Source organism: Amia ocellicauda, chromosome 8 (assembly GCF_036373705.1).
Source record: "Amia ocellicauda isolate fAmiCal2 chromosome 8, fAmiCal2.hap1, whole genome shotgun sequence".
Lineage (NCBI taxonomy): Eukaryota > Metazoa > Chordata > Actinopteri > Amiiformes > Amiidae > Amia > Amia ocellicauda.
The window spans coordinates 8,993,265-9,007,331 of record NC_089857.1 but is presented as its reverse complement, the minus strand read 5'-3'; the positions used below and the strand labels follow the sequence as shown (position 1 = coordinate 9,007,331).

The window sequence follows — 14,067 nt, the reverse complement described above, 5'->3', positions numbered from 1 at the left end:
ACTGCATGTCAATTGAAATCCTTACTGAAATGCACACCTTCTCAAGATTGCGCTTGACTGGCGTGTCAGGCACTCAATTACAGCTGTATTATCAAGACAATGTGTTCGTTTTGTAATATATAGTTCCGGTCTGGTGTGGCACCCCAGCTAACGCACAACGTTGCCACAACGTTTCGTGTTAGCAGGGACTGTCTGCGGCGCGCTGGTGTGTCCCGGACTTTAGAGTAGAGAGACAGTTCAACTGCAAGTATGAGCGGCAGAAACGGATATTGCCTTCCCTTTAAGTAGAGGGTCAGGGACAGCTTACGGCCATACTAGCCTGAATACGTCCGATCTCGGAAGCTAAACAGGCTCGGGCCTGGTCAGTACTTGGATGGGAGACCGCCTGGGAATACCAGGTGCTGTAAGCTTTTGCATCTTTTACACACCAGAGGGCGACAAATCACGAGTTTTAACTTTGGATACACGCAATTTCATAATTATTTCAGATTTGACTTCCCCAAATACACAGGCATACAATAGATCTTGTTCTCCATCGTAAACGGTCCCTATTAACTAGTGTACATTTGTAAATAAATTGAGCATCATGGCTAGAAGTGACTAAATGTTGCCTAATCTTTCTCATCGAGAAATGACACAATTACAGCAACACAAAAAGGAACTCCACCGGACAAAGTTCAGTGCTCACAAGGAGCCTCATTCAACACACACGGTTCCATTCCCATTCATGCAAAGCACGAAAGTGTAAAACTTGGGAACATACTTGAGAGCAAAGATCACATTCAATCTCATTCAAGGCACGGATTTGAATGCAACGGGATGAAATTACTGAAATGATGCCTGCCCTCAAACTGTGATGATGGACTACCCGACTCGCCAATAATATTGGGTTCTGGTGTATTGAAATACAGGAGCTGCTGGATTTGTGTGTTTTCTTACCCCCTCACCATAGTTTGTCAAATGTTTAAACAACTGAACTTATATTCAAGGTTTGTTTCTCTTCATATGTTTTACTGGTTTACATTTGTCTCAGCAACCTGTTGAATGATTCTTCTGCTTTCAAAACAAAATGACAACAGGATGAATGCACACACTTGAAAATACAATACATGCAATGTTATGCATCATAGTGATGCAACCTCCTTTCAGTTTCATACTGCATGTCAATTGAAATCCTTACTGAAATGCACACCTTCTCAAGATTGCGCTTGACTGGCGTGTCAGGCACTCAATTACAGCTGTTTTATCAAGACAATGTGTTCGTTTTGTAAAATATAGTTCCGGTCTGGTGTGGCACCCCAGCTAACGCACAACGTTGCCACAACGTTTCGTGTTAGCAGGGACTGTCTGCAGCGTGCTGGTGTGTCCCGGACTTTAGAGTAGAGAGACAGTTCAACTGCAAGTATGAGTGGCAGAAACGGATATTGCCTTCCCTTTAAGTAGAGGGTCAGGGACAGCCTCCCTGGCTTACGGCCATACTAGCCTGAATACGCCCGATCTCGTCCGATCTCGGAAGCTAAGCAGGCTCGGGCCTGGTTAGTACTTGAATGGGAGACCGCCTGGGAATACCAGGTGCTGTAAGCTTTTGCATCTTTTACACACCAGAGGGCGACAAATCACGAGTTTTAACTTTGGATATACGCAATTTCATCATTATTTCAGATTTGACTTCCCCAAATACACAGGCATACAATAGATCTTGTTCTCCAACGTAAACGGTCCCTAGTAACTAGGGTACATTCGTAAATAAATTGAGCATCATGGCTAGAAGTGACTAAATGTTGCCTAATCTTTCTCATCGAGAAATGACACAATTACAGCAACACAAAAAGGAACTCCACCGGACAAAGTTCAGTGCTCACAAGGAGCCTCATTCAACACACACGGTTCCATTCCCATTCATGCAAAGCACGAAAGTGTAAAACTTGGGAACATACTTGAGAGCAAAGATCACATTCAATCTCATTCAAGGCACGGATGTGAATGCAACGGGATGAAATTACTGAAATGATGCCTGCCCTCGAACTGTGATGATGGACTACCCGACTCGCCAATAATATTGGGTTCTGGTGTATTGAAATACAGGAGCTGCTGGATTTGTGTGTTTTCTTACCCCCTCACCGAAGTTTGTCAAATGTTTAAACAACTGAACTTATATTCAAGGTTTGTTTCTCTTCATATGTTTTACTGGTTTACATTTGTCTCAGCAACCTGTTGAATGATTCTTCTGCTTTCAAAACAAAATGACAACAGGATGAATGCACACACTTGAAAATACAATACATGCAATGTTATGCATCATAGTGATGCAACCTCCTTTCAGTTTCATACTGCATGTCAATTGAAATCCTTACTGAAATGCACACCTTCTCAAGATTGCGCTTGACTGGCGTGTCAGGCACTCAATTACAGCTGTTTTATCAAGACAATGTGTTCGTTTTGTAAAATATAGTTCCGGTCTGGAGTGGCACCCCAGCTAACGCACAACGTTGCCACAACGTTTCGTGTTAGCAGGGACTGTCTGCAGCGTGCTGGTGTGTCCCGGACTTTAGAGTAGAGAGACAGTTCAACTGCAAGTATGAGTGGCAGAAACGGATATTGCCTTCCCTTTAAGTAGAGGGTCAGGGACAGCCTCCCTGGCTTACGGCCATACTAGCCTGAATACGCCCGATCTCGTCCGATCTCGGAAGCTAAGCAGGCTCGGGCCTGGTTAGTGCTTGAATGGGAGACCGCCTGGGAATACCAGGTGCTGTAAGCTTTTGCATCTTTTACACACCAGAGGGCGACAAATCACGAGTTTTAACTTTGGATATACGCAATTTCATCATTATTTCAGATTTGACTTCCCCAAATACACAGGCATACAATAGATCTTGTTCTCCAACGTAAACGGTCCCTAGTAACTAGGGTACATTCGTAAATAAATTGAGCATCATGGCTAGAAGTGACTAAATGTTGCCTAATCTTTCTCATCGAGAAATGACACAATTACAGCAACACAAAAAGGAACTCCACCGGACAAAGTTCAGTGCTCACAAGGAGCCTCATTCAACACACACGGTTCCATTCCCATTCATGCAAAGCACGAAAGTGTAAAACTTGGGAACATACTTGAGAGCAAAGATCACATTCAATCTCATTCAAGGCACGGATGTGAATGCAACGGGATGAAATTACTGAAATGATGCCTGCCCTCGAACTGTGATGATGGACTACCCGACTCGCCAATAATATTGGGTTCTGGTGTATTGAAATACAGGAGCTGCTGGATTTGTGTGTTTTCTTACCCCCTCACCATAGTTTGTCAAATGTTTAAACAACTGAACTTATATTCAAGGTTTGTTTCTCTTCATATGTTTTACTGGTTTACATTTGTCTCAGCAACCTGTTGAATGATTCTTCTGCTTTCAAAACAAAATGACAACAGGATGAATGCACACACTTGAAAATATAATACATGCAATGTTATGCATCATAGTGATGCAACCTCCTTTCAGTTTCATACTGCATGTCAATTGAAATCCTTACTGAAATGCACACCTTCTCAAGATTGCGCTTGACTGGCGTGTCAGGCACTCAATTACAGCTGTATTATCAAGACAATGTGTTCGTTTTGTAATATATAGTTCCGGTCTGGTGTGGCACCCCAGCTAACGCACAACGTTGCCACAACGTTTCGTGTTAGCAGGGACTGTCTGCGGCGCGCTGGTGTGTCCCGGACTTTAGAGTAGAGAGACAGTTCAACTGCAAGTATGAGCGGCAGAAACGGATATTGCCTTCCCTTTAAGTAGAGGGTCAGGGACAGCTTACGGCCATACTAGCCTGAATACGTCCGATCTCAGAAGCTAAGCAGGCTCGGGCCTGGTCAGTACTTGGATGGGAGACCGCCTGGGAATACCAGGTGCTGTAAGCTTTTGCATCTTTTACACACCAGAGGGCGACAAATCACGAGTTTTAACTTTGGATACACGCAATTTCATAATTATTTCAGATTTGACTTCCCCAAATACACAGGCATACAATAGATCTTGTTCTCCATCGTAAACGGTCCCTATTAACTAGTGTACATTTGTAAATAAATTGAGCATCATGGCTAGAAGTGACTAAATGTTGCCTAATCTTTCTCATCGAGAAATGACACAATTACAGCAACACAAAAAGGAACTCCACCGGACAAAGTTCAGTGCTCACAAGGAGCCTCATTCAACACACACGGTTCCATTCCCATTCATGCAAAGCACGAAAGTGTAAAACTTGGGAACATACTTGAGAGCAAAGATCACATTCAATCTCATTCAAGGCACGGATTTGAATGCAACGGGATGAAATTACTGAAATGATGCCTGCCCTCAAACTGTGATGATGGACTACCCGACTCGCCAATAATATTGGGTTCTGGTGTATTGAAATACAGGAGCTGCTGGATTTGTGTGTTTTCTTACCCCCTCACCATAGTTTGTCAAATGTTTAAACAACTGAACTTATATTCAAGGTTTGTTTCTCTTCATATGTTTTACTGGTTTACATTTGTCTCAGCAACCTGTTGAATGATTCTTCTGCTTTCAAAACAAAATGACAACAGGATGAATGCACACACTTGAAAATACAATACATGCAATGTTATGCATCATAGTGATGCAACCTCCTTTCAGTTTCATACTGCATGTCAATTGAAATCCTTACTGAAATGCACACCTTCTCAAGATTGCGCTTGACTGGCATGTCAGGCACTCAATTACAGCTGTTTTATCAAGACAATGTGTTCGTTTTGTAAAATATAGTTCCGGTCTGGTGTGGCACCCCAGCTAACGCACAACGTTGCCACAACGTTTCGTGTTAGCAGGGACTGTCTGCAGCGTGCTGGTGTGTCCCGGACTTTAGAGTAGAGAGACAGTTCAACTGCAAGTATGAGTGGCAGAAACGGATATTGCCTTCCCTTTAAGTAGAGGGTCAGGGACAGCCTCCCTGGCTTACGGCCATACTAGCCTGAATACGCCCGATCTCGTCCGATCTCGGAAGCTAAGCAGGCTCGGGCCTGGTTAGTACTTGAATGGGAGACCGCCTGGGAATACCAGGTGCTGTAAGCTTTTGCATCTTTTACACACCAGAGGGCGACAAATCACGAGTTTTAACTTTGGATATACGCAATTTCATCATTATTTCAGATTTGACTTCCCCAAATACACAGGCATACAATAGATCTTGTTCTCCAACGTAAACGGTCCCTAGTAACTAGGGTACATTCGTAAATAAATTGAGCATCATGGCTAGAAGTGACTAAATGTTGCCTAATCTTTCTCATCGAGAAATGACACAATTACAGCAACACAAAAAGGAACTCCACCGGACAAAGTTCAGTGCTCACAAGGAGCCTCATTCAACACACACGGTTCCATTCCCATTCATGCAAAGCACGAAAGTGTAAAACTTGGGAACATACTTGAGAGCAAAGATCACATTCAATCTCATTCAAGGCACGGATGTGAATGCAACGGGATGAAATTACTGAAATGATGCCTGCCCTCGAACTGTGATGATGGACTACCCGACTCGCCAATAATATTGGGTTCTGGTGTATTGAAATACAGGAGCTGCTGGATTTGTGTGTTTTCTTACCCCCTCACCATAGTTTGTCAAATGTTTAAACAACTGAACTTATATTCAAGGTTTGTTTCTCTTCATATGTTTTACTGGTTTACATTTGTCTCAGCAACCTGTTGAATGATTCTTCTGCTTTCAAAACAAAATGACAACAGGATGAATGCACACACTTGAAAATACAATACATGCAATGTTATGCATCATAGTGATGCAACCTCCTTTCAGTTTCATACTGCATGTCAATTGAAATCCTTACTGAAATGCACACCTTCTCAAGGTTGCGCTTGACTGGCGTGTCAGGCACTCAATTACAGCTGTATTATCAAGACAATGTGTTCGTTTTGTAAAATATAGTTCCGGTCTGGTGTGGCACCCCAGCTAACGCACAACGTTGCCACAACGTTTCGTGTTAGCAGGGACTGTCTGCGGCGCGCTGGTGTGTCCCGGACTTTAGAGTAGAGAGACAGTTCAACTGCAAGTATGAGCGGCAGAAACGGATATTGCCTTCCCTTTAAGTAGAGCGTCAGGGACAGCCTCCCTGGCTTACGGCCATACTAGCCTGAATACGCCCGATCTCGTCCGATCTCGGAAGCTAAGCAGGCTCGGGCCTGGTCAGTACTTGGATGGGAGACCGCCTGGGAATACCAGGTGCTGTAAGCTTTTGCATCTTTTACACACCAGAGGGCGACAAATCACGAGTTTTAACTTTGGATACACGCAATTTCATCATTATTTCAGATTTTACTTCCCCAAATACACAGGCATACAATAGATCTTGTTCTCCAACGTGAACGGTCCCTAGTAACTAGGGTACATTCGTAAATAAATTGAGCATCATGGCTAGAAGTGACTAAATGTTGCCTAATCTTTCTCATCGAGAAATGACACAATTACAGCAACACAAAAAGGAACTCCACCGGACAAAGTTCAGTGCTCACAAGGAGCCTCATTCAACACACACGGTTCCATTCCCATTCATGCAAAGCACGAAAGTGTAAAACTTGGGAACATACTTGAGAGCAAAGATCACATTCAATCTCATTCAAGGCACGGATGTGAATGCAACGGGATGAAATTACTGAAATGATGCCTGCCCTCGAACTGTGATGATGGACTACCCGACTCGCCAATAATATTGGGTTCTGGTGTATTGAAATACAGGAGCTGCTGGATTTGTGTGTTTTCTTACCCCCTCACCATAGTTTGTCAAATGTTTAAACAACTGAACTTATATTCAAGGTTTGTTTCTCTTCATATGTTTTACTGGTTTACATTTGTCTCAGCAACCTGTTGAATGATTCTTCTGCTTTCAAAACAAAATGACAACAGGATGAATGCACACACTTGAAAATACAATACATGCAATGTTATGCATCATAGTGATGCAACCTCCTTTCAGTTTCATACTGCATGTCAATTGAAATCCTTACTGAAATGCACACCTTCTCAAGATTGCGCTTGACTGGCGTGTCAGGCACTCAATTACAGCTGTTTTATCAAGACAATGTGTTCGTTTTGTAATATATAGTTCCGGTCTGGTGTGGCACCCCAGCTAACGCACAACGTTGCCACAATGTTGCCACAACGTGGCGTGTTAGCAGGGACTGTCTGCGGCGCGCTGGTGTGTCCCGGACTTTAGAGTAGAGAGACAGTTCAACTGCAAGTATGAGCGGCAGAAACGGATATTGCCTTCCCTTTAAGTAGAGCGTCAGGGACAGTCTCCGTGGCTTACGGCCGTACTAGCCTGAATACGCCCGATCTCGTCCGATCTCGGAAGCTAAGCAGGCTCGGGCCTGGTCAGTACTTGGATGGGAGACCGCCTGGGAATACCAGGTGCTGTAAGCTTTTGCATCTTTTACACACCAGAGGGCGACAAATCACGAGTTTTAACTTTGGATACACGCAATTTCATCATTATTTCAGATTTGACGTCCCCAAATACACAGGCATACAATAGATCTTGTTCTCCAACGTAAACGGTCCCTAGTAACTAGGGTACATTCGTAAATAAATTGAGCATCATGGCTAGAAGTGACTAAATGTTGCCTAATCTTTCTCATCGAGAAATGACACAATTACAGCAACACAAAAAGGAACTCCACCGGACAAAGTTCAGTGCTCACAAGGAGCTTCATTCAACACACACGGTTCCATTCCCATTCATGCAAAGCACGAAAGTGTAAAACTTGGGAACATACTTGAGAGCAAAGATCACATTCAATCTCATTCAAGGCACGGATGTGAATGCAACGGGATGAAATTACTGAAATGATGCCTGCCCTCGAACTGTGATGATGGACTACCCGACTCGCCAATAATATTGGGTTCTGGTGTATTGAAATACAGGAGCTGCTGGATTTGTGTGTTTTCTTACCCCCTCACCATAGTTTGTCAAATGTTTAAACAACTGAACTTATATTCAAGGTTTGTTTCTCTTCATATGTTTTACTGGTTTACATTTGTCTCAGCAACCTGTTGAATGATTCTTCTGCTTTCAAAACAAAATGACAACAGGATGAATGCACACACTTGAAAATACAATACATGCAATGTTATGCATCATAGTGATGCAACCTCCTTTCAGTTTCATACTGCATGTCAATTGAAATCCTTACTGAAATGCACACCTTCTCAAGATTGCGCTTGACTGGCGTGTCAGGCACTCAATTACAGCTGTTTTATCAAGACAATGTGTTCGTTTTGTAATATATAGTTCCGGTCTGGTGTGGCACCCCAGCTAACGCACAACGTTGCCACAATGTTGCCACAACGTGGCGTGTTAGCAGGGACTGTCTGCGGCGCGCTGGTGTGTCCCGGACTTTAGAGTAGAGAGACAGTTCAACTGCAAGTATGAGCGGCAGAAACGGATATTGCCTTCCCTTTAAGTAGAGCGTCAGGGACAGCCTCCGTGGCTTACGGCCGTACTAGCCTGAATACGCCCGATCTCGTCCGATCTCGGAAGCTAAGCAGGCTCGGGCCTGGTCAGTACTTGGATGGGAGACTGCCTGGGAATACCAGGTGCTGTAAGCTTTTGCATCTTTTACACACCAGAGGGCGACAAATCACGAGTTTTAACTTTGGATACACGCAATTTCATCATTATTTCAGATTTGACTTCCCCAAATACACAGGCATACAATAGATCTTGTTCTCCAACGTAAACGGTCCCTAGTAACTAGGGTACATTCGTAAATAAATTGAGCATCATGGCTAGAAGTGACTAAATGTTGCCTAATCTTTCTCATCGAGAAATGACACAATTACAGCAACACAAAAAGGAACTCCACCGGACAAAGTTCAGTGCTCACAAGGAGCTTCATTCAACACACACGGTTCCATTCCCATTCATGCAAAGCACGAAAGTGTAAAACTTGGGAACATACTTGAGAGCAAAGATCACATTCAATCTCATTCAAGGCACGGATGTGAATGCAACGGGATGAAATTACTGAAATGATGCCTGCCCTCGAACTGTGATGATGGACTACCCGACTCGCCAATAATATTGGGTTCTGGTGTATTGAAATACAGGAGCTGCTGGATTTGTGTGTTTTCTTACCCCCTCACCATAGTTTGTCAAATGTTTAAACAACTGAACTTATATTCAAGGTTTGTTTCTCTTCATATGTTTTACTGGTTTACATTTGTCTCAGCAACCTGTTGAATGATTCTTCTGCTTTCAAAACAAAATGACAACAGGATGAATGCACACACTTGAAAATACAATACATGCAATGTTATGCATCATAGTGATGCAACCTCCTTTCAGTTTCATACTGCATGTCAATTGAAATCCTTACTGAAATGCACACCTTCTCAAGATTGCGCTTGACTGGCGTGTCAGGCACTCAATTACAGCTGTTTTATCAAGACAATGTGTTCGTTTTGTAATATATAGTTCCGGTCTGGTGTGGCACCCCAGCTAACGCACAACGTTGCCACAACGTTTCGTGTTAGCAGGGACTGTCTGCGGCGCGCTGGTGTGTCCCGGACTTTAGAGTAGAGAGACAGTTCAATTGCAAGTATGAGCGGCAGAAACGGATATTGCCTTCCCTTTAAGTAGAGCGTCAGGGACAGCCTCCCTGGCTTACGGCCATACTAGCCTGAATACGCCCGATCTCATCCGATCTCGGAAGCTAAGCAGGCTCGGGCCTGGTCAGTACTTGGATGGGAGACCGCCTGGGAATACCAGGTGCTGTAAGCTTTTGCATCTTTTACACACCAGAGGGCGACAAATCACGAGTTTTAACTTTGGATACACGCAATTTCATCATTATTTCAGATTTGACTTCCCCAAATACACAGGCATACAATAGATCTTGTTCTCCAACGTAAACGGTCCCTAGTAACTAGGGTACATTCGTAAATAAATTGAGCATCATGGCTAGAAGTGACTAAATGTTGCCTAATCTTTCTCATCGAGAAATGATACAATTACAGCAACACAAAAAGGAACTCCACCGGACAAAGTTCAGTGCTCACAAGGAGCCTCATTCACCACACACGGTTCCATTCCCATTCATGCAAAGCACGAAAGTGTAAAACTTGGGAACATACTTGAGAGCAAAGATCACATTCAATCTCATTCAAGGCACGGATGTGAATGCAACGGGATGAAATTACTGAAATGATGCCTGCCCTCGAACTGTGATGATGGACTACCCGACTCGCCAATAATATTGGGTTCTGGTGTATTGAAATACAGGAGCTGCTGGATTTGTGTGTTTTCTTACCCCCTCACCATAGTTTGTCAAATGTTTAAACAACTGAACTTATATTCAAGGTTTGTTTCTCTTCATATGTTTTACTGGTTTACATTTGTCTCAGCAACCTGTTGAATGATTATTCTGCTTTCAAAACAAAATGACAACAGGATGAATGCACACACTTGAAAATACAATACATGCAATGTTATGCATCATAGTGATGCAACCTCCTTTCAGTTTCATACTGCATGTCAATTGAAATCCTTACTGAAATGCACACCTTCTCAAGATTGCGCTTGACTGGCGTGTCAGGCACTCAATTACAGCTGTTTTATCAAGACAAATGTGTTCGTATTGTAAAATATAGTTCCGGTCTGGTGTGGCACCCCAGCTAACGCACAACGTTGCCACAACGTGGCATATTAGCAGGGACTGTCTGCGGCGCGCTGGTGTGTCCCGGGCTTTAGAGTAGAGAGACAGTTCAACTGTAAGTATGAACGGCAGAAACGGATATTGCCTTCCCTTTAAGTAGAGCGTCAGGGACAGCGTTCCTGGCTTACGGCCATACTAGCCTGAATACGCCCGATCTCGTCCGATCTCGGAAGCTAAGCAGGCTCGGGCCTGGTCAGTACTTGGATGGGAGACCGCCTGGGAATACCAGGTGCTGTAAGCTTTTGCATCTTTTACACACCAGAGCGCGACAAATCACGAGTTTTAACTTTGGATACACGCAATTTCATCATTATTTCAGATTTGACTTCCCCAAATACACAGGCATACAATAGATCTTGTTCTCCAACGTAAACGGTCCCTAGTAACTAGGGTACATTCGTAAATAAATTGAGCATCATGGCTAGAAGTGACTAAATGTTGCCTAATCTTTCTCATCGAGAAATGACACAATTACAGCAACACAAAAAGGAACTCCACCGGACAAAGTTCAGTGCTCACAAGGAGCCTCATTCAACACACACGGTTCCATTCCCATTCATGCAAAGCACGAAAGTGTAAAACTTGGGAACATACTTAAGAGCAAAGATCACATTCAATCTCATTCAAGGCACGGATGTGAATGCAACGGGATGAAATTACTGAAAAGATGCCTGCCCTCGAACTGTGATGATGGACTACCCGACTCGCCAATAATATTGGGTTCTGGTGTATTGAAATACAGGAGCTGCTGGATTTGTGTGTTTTCTTACCCCCTCACCATAGTTTGTCAAATGTTTAAACAACTGAACTTATATTCAAGGTTTGTTTCTCTTCATATGTTTTACTGGTTTACATTTGTCTCAGCAACCTGTTGAATGATTCTTCTGCTTTCAAAACAAAATGACAACAGGATGAATGCACACACTTGAAAATACAATACATGCAATGTTATGCATCATAGTGATGCAACCTCCTTTCAGTTTCATACTGCATGTCAATTGAAATCCTTACTGAAATGCACACCTTCTCAAGATTGCGCTTGACTGGCATGTCAGGCACTCAATTACAGCTGTATTATCAAGACAATGTGTTCGTTTTGTAAAATATAGTTCCGGTCTGGTGTGGCACCCCAGCTAACGCACAACGTTGCCACAATGTTGCCACAACGTGGCGTGTTAGCAGGGACTGTCTGCGGCGCGCTGGTGTGTCCCGGGCTTTAGAGTAGAGAGACAGTTCAACTGTAAGTATGAACGGCAGAAACGGATATTGCCTTCCCTTTAAGTAGAGCGTCAGGGACAGCATTCCTGGCTTACGGCCATACTAGCCTGAATACGCCCGATCTCGTCCGATCTCGGAAGCTAAGCAGGCTCGGGCCTGGTCAGTACTTGCATGGGAGACCGCCTGGGAATACCAGGTGCTGTAAGCTTTTGCATCTTTTACACACCAGAGGGCGACAAATCACGAGTTTTAACTTTGGATACACGCAATTTCATCATTATTTCAGATTTGACTTCCCCAAATACACAGGCATACAATAGATCTTGTTCTCCAACGTAAACGGTCCCTAGTAACTAGGGTACATTCGTAAATAAATTGAGCATCATGGCTAGAAGTGACTAAATGTTGCCTAATCTTTCTCATCGAGAAATGACACAATTACAGCAACACAAAAAGGAACTCCACCGGACAAAGTTCAGTGCTCACAAGGAGCCTCATTCAACACACACGGTTCCATTCCCATTCATGCAAAGCACGAAAGTGTAAAACTTGGGAACATACTTGAGAGCAAAGATCACATTCAATCTCATTCAAGGCACGGATGTGAATGCAACGGGATGAAATTACTGAAATGATGCCTGCCCTCGAACTGTGATGATGGACTACCCGACTCGCCAATAATATTGGGTTCTGGTGTATTGAAATACAGGAGCTGCTGGATTTGTGTGTTTTCTTACCCCCTCACCATAGTTTGTCAAATGTTTAAACAACTGAACTTATATTCAAGGTTTGTTTCTCTTCATATGTTTTACTGGTTTACATTTGTCTCAGCAACCTGTTGAATGATTCTTCTGCTTTCAAAACAAAATGACAACAGGATGAATGCACACACTTGAAAATACAATACATGCAATGTTATGCATCATAGTGATGCAACCTCCTTTCAGTTTCATACTGTATGTCAATTGAAATCCTTATTGAAATGCACACCTTCTCAAGATTGAGCTTGACTGGCGTGTCAGGCACTCAATTACAGCTGTATTATCAAGACAATGTGTTCGTTTTGTAATATATAGTTCCGGTCTGGTGTGGCACCCCAGCTAACGCACAACGTTGCCACAATGTTGCCACAACGTGGCGTGTTAGCAGGGACTGTCTGCGGCGCGCTGGTGTGTCCCGGGCTTTAGAGTAGAGAGACAGTTCAACTGTAAGTATGAACGGCAGAAACGGATATTGCCTTCCCTTTAAGTAGAGCGTCAGGGACAGCCTCCCTGGTTTACGGCCATACTAGCCTGAATACGCCCGATCTCGTCCGATCTCGGAAGCTAAGCAGGCTCGGGCCTGGTCAGTACTTGGATGGGAGACCGCCTGGGAATACCAGGTGCTGTAAGCTTTTGCATCTTTTACACACCAGAGCGCGACAAATCACGAGTTTTAACTTTGGATACACGCAATTTCATCATTATTTCAGATTTGACTTCCCCAAATACACAGGCATACAATAGATCTTGTTCTCCAATGTAAACGGTCCCTAGTAACTAGGGTACATTCGTAAATAAATTGAGCATCATGGCTAGAAGTGACTAAATGTTGCCTAATCTTTCTCATCGAGAAATGACACAATTACAGCAACACAAAAAGGAACTCCACCGGACAAAGATCAGTGCTCACAAGGAGCCTCATTCAACACACACGGTTCCATTCCCATTCATGTAAAGCACGAAAGTGTAAAACTTGGGAACATACTTGAGAGCAAAGATCACATTCAATCTCATTCAAGGCACGGATGTGAATGCAACGGGATGAAATTACTGAAATGATGCCTGCCCTCGAACTGTGATGATGGACTACCCGACTCGCCAATAATATTGGGTTCTGGTGTATTGAAATACAGGAGCTGCTGGATTTGTGTGTTTTCTTACCCCCTCACCATAGTTTGTCAAATGTTTAAACAACTGAACTTATATTCAAGGTTTGTTTCTCTTCATATGTTTTACTGGTTTACATTTGTCTCAGCAACCTGTTGAATGATTCTTCTGCTTTCAAAACAAAATGACAACAGGATGAATGCACACACTTGAAAATACAATACATGCAATGTTATGCATCA

At 43.3% G+C, this 14,067-nt stretch overlaps 10 non-coding genes and 2 pseudogenes across 10 annotated transcripts; all 12 read left to right on the top strand.

Moving 5' to 3' along the window:
- Nucleotides 1–301: 301 nt before the first annotated feature.
- On the top strand, nt 302–410 carry LOC136757703 (uncharacterized; annotated as a pseudogene).
- Nucleotides 411–1,465: 1,055 nt separating this feature from the next.
- On the top strand, nt 1,466–1,584 carry LOC136756151 (5S ribosomal RNA). The gene has a single exon (XR_010818253.1). It is a non-coding gene; the product is annotated as a 5S ribosomal RNA (ribosomal RNA).
- Nucleotides 1,585–2,639: 1,055 nt separating this feature from the next.
- LOC136756690 (5S ribosomal RNA) lies at nt 2,640–2,758 on the top strand. The gene has a single exon (XR_010818756.1). It is a non-coding gene; the product is annotated as a 5S ribosomal RNA (ribosomal RNA).
- Nucleotides 2,759–3,804: 1,046 nt separating this feature from the next.
- Nucleotides 3,805–3,913, top strand: LOC136757744 (uncharacterized; annotated as a pseudogene).
- Nucleotides 3,914–4,968: 1,055 nt separating this feature from the next.
- LOC136756139 (5S ribosomal RNA) lies at nt 4,969–5,087 on the top strand. Its single transcript, XR_010818242.1, has one exon. It is a non-coding gene; the product is annotated as a 5S ribosomal RNA (ribosomal RNA).
- Nucleotides 5,088–6,142: 1,055 nt separating this feature from the next.
- LOC136758052 (5S ribosomal RNA) lies at nt 6,143–6,261 on the top strand. Its single transcript, XR_010819858.1, has one exon. It is a non-coding gene; the product is annotated as a 5S ribosomal RNA (ribosomal RNA).
- A 1,066-nt stretch (nt 6,262–7,327) lies between these two features.
- LOC136756362 (5S ribosomal RNA) lies at nt 7,328–7,446 on the top strand. The gene has a single exon (XR_010818451.1). It is a non-coding gene; the product is annotated as a 5S ribosomal RNA (ribosomal RNA).
- A 1,066-nt stretch (nt 7,447–8,512) lies between these two features.
- On the top strand, nt 8,513–8,631 carry LOC136757011 (5S ribosomal RNA). The gene has a single exon (XR_010819060.1). It is a non-coding gene; the product is annotated as a 5S ribosomal RNA (ribosomal RNA).
- A 1,055-nt stretch (nt 8,632–9,686) lies between these two features.
- On the top strand, nt 9,687–9,805 carry LOC136758032 (5S ribosomal RNA). The gene has a single exon (XR_010819838.1). It is a non-coding gene; the product is annotated as a 5S ribosomal RNA (ribosomal RNA).
- A 1,056-nt stretch (nt 9,806–10,861) lies between these two features.
- LOC136758051 (5S ribosomal RNA) lies at nt 10,862–10,980 on the top strand. Its single transcript, XR_010819857.1, has one exon. It is a non-coding gene; the product is annotated as a 5S ribosomal RNA (ribosomal RNA).
- Nucleotides 10,981–12,046: 1,066 nt separating this feature from the next.
- On the top strand, nt 12,047–12,165 carry LOC136756294 (5S ribosomal RNA). Its single transcript, XR_010818388.1, has one exon. It is a non-coding gene; the product is annotated as a 5S ribosomal RNA (ribosomal RNA).
- Nucleotides 12,166–13,231: 1,066 nt separating this feature from the next.
- LOC136755985 (5S ribosomal RNA) lies at nt 13,232–13,350 on the top strand. The gene has a single exon (XR_010818092.1). It is a non-coding gene; the product is annotated as a 5S ribosomal RNA (ribosomal RNA).
- The last annotated feature ends 717 nt before the right edge of the window (nt 13,351–14,067 follow it).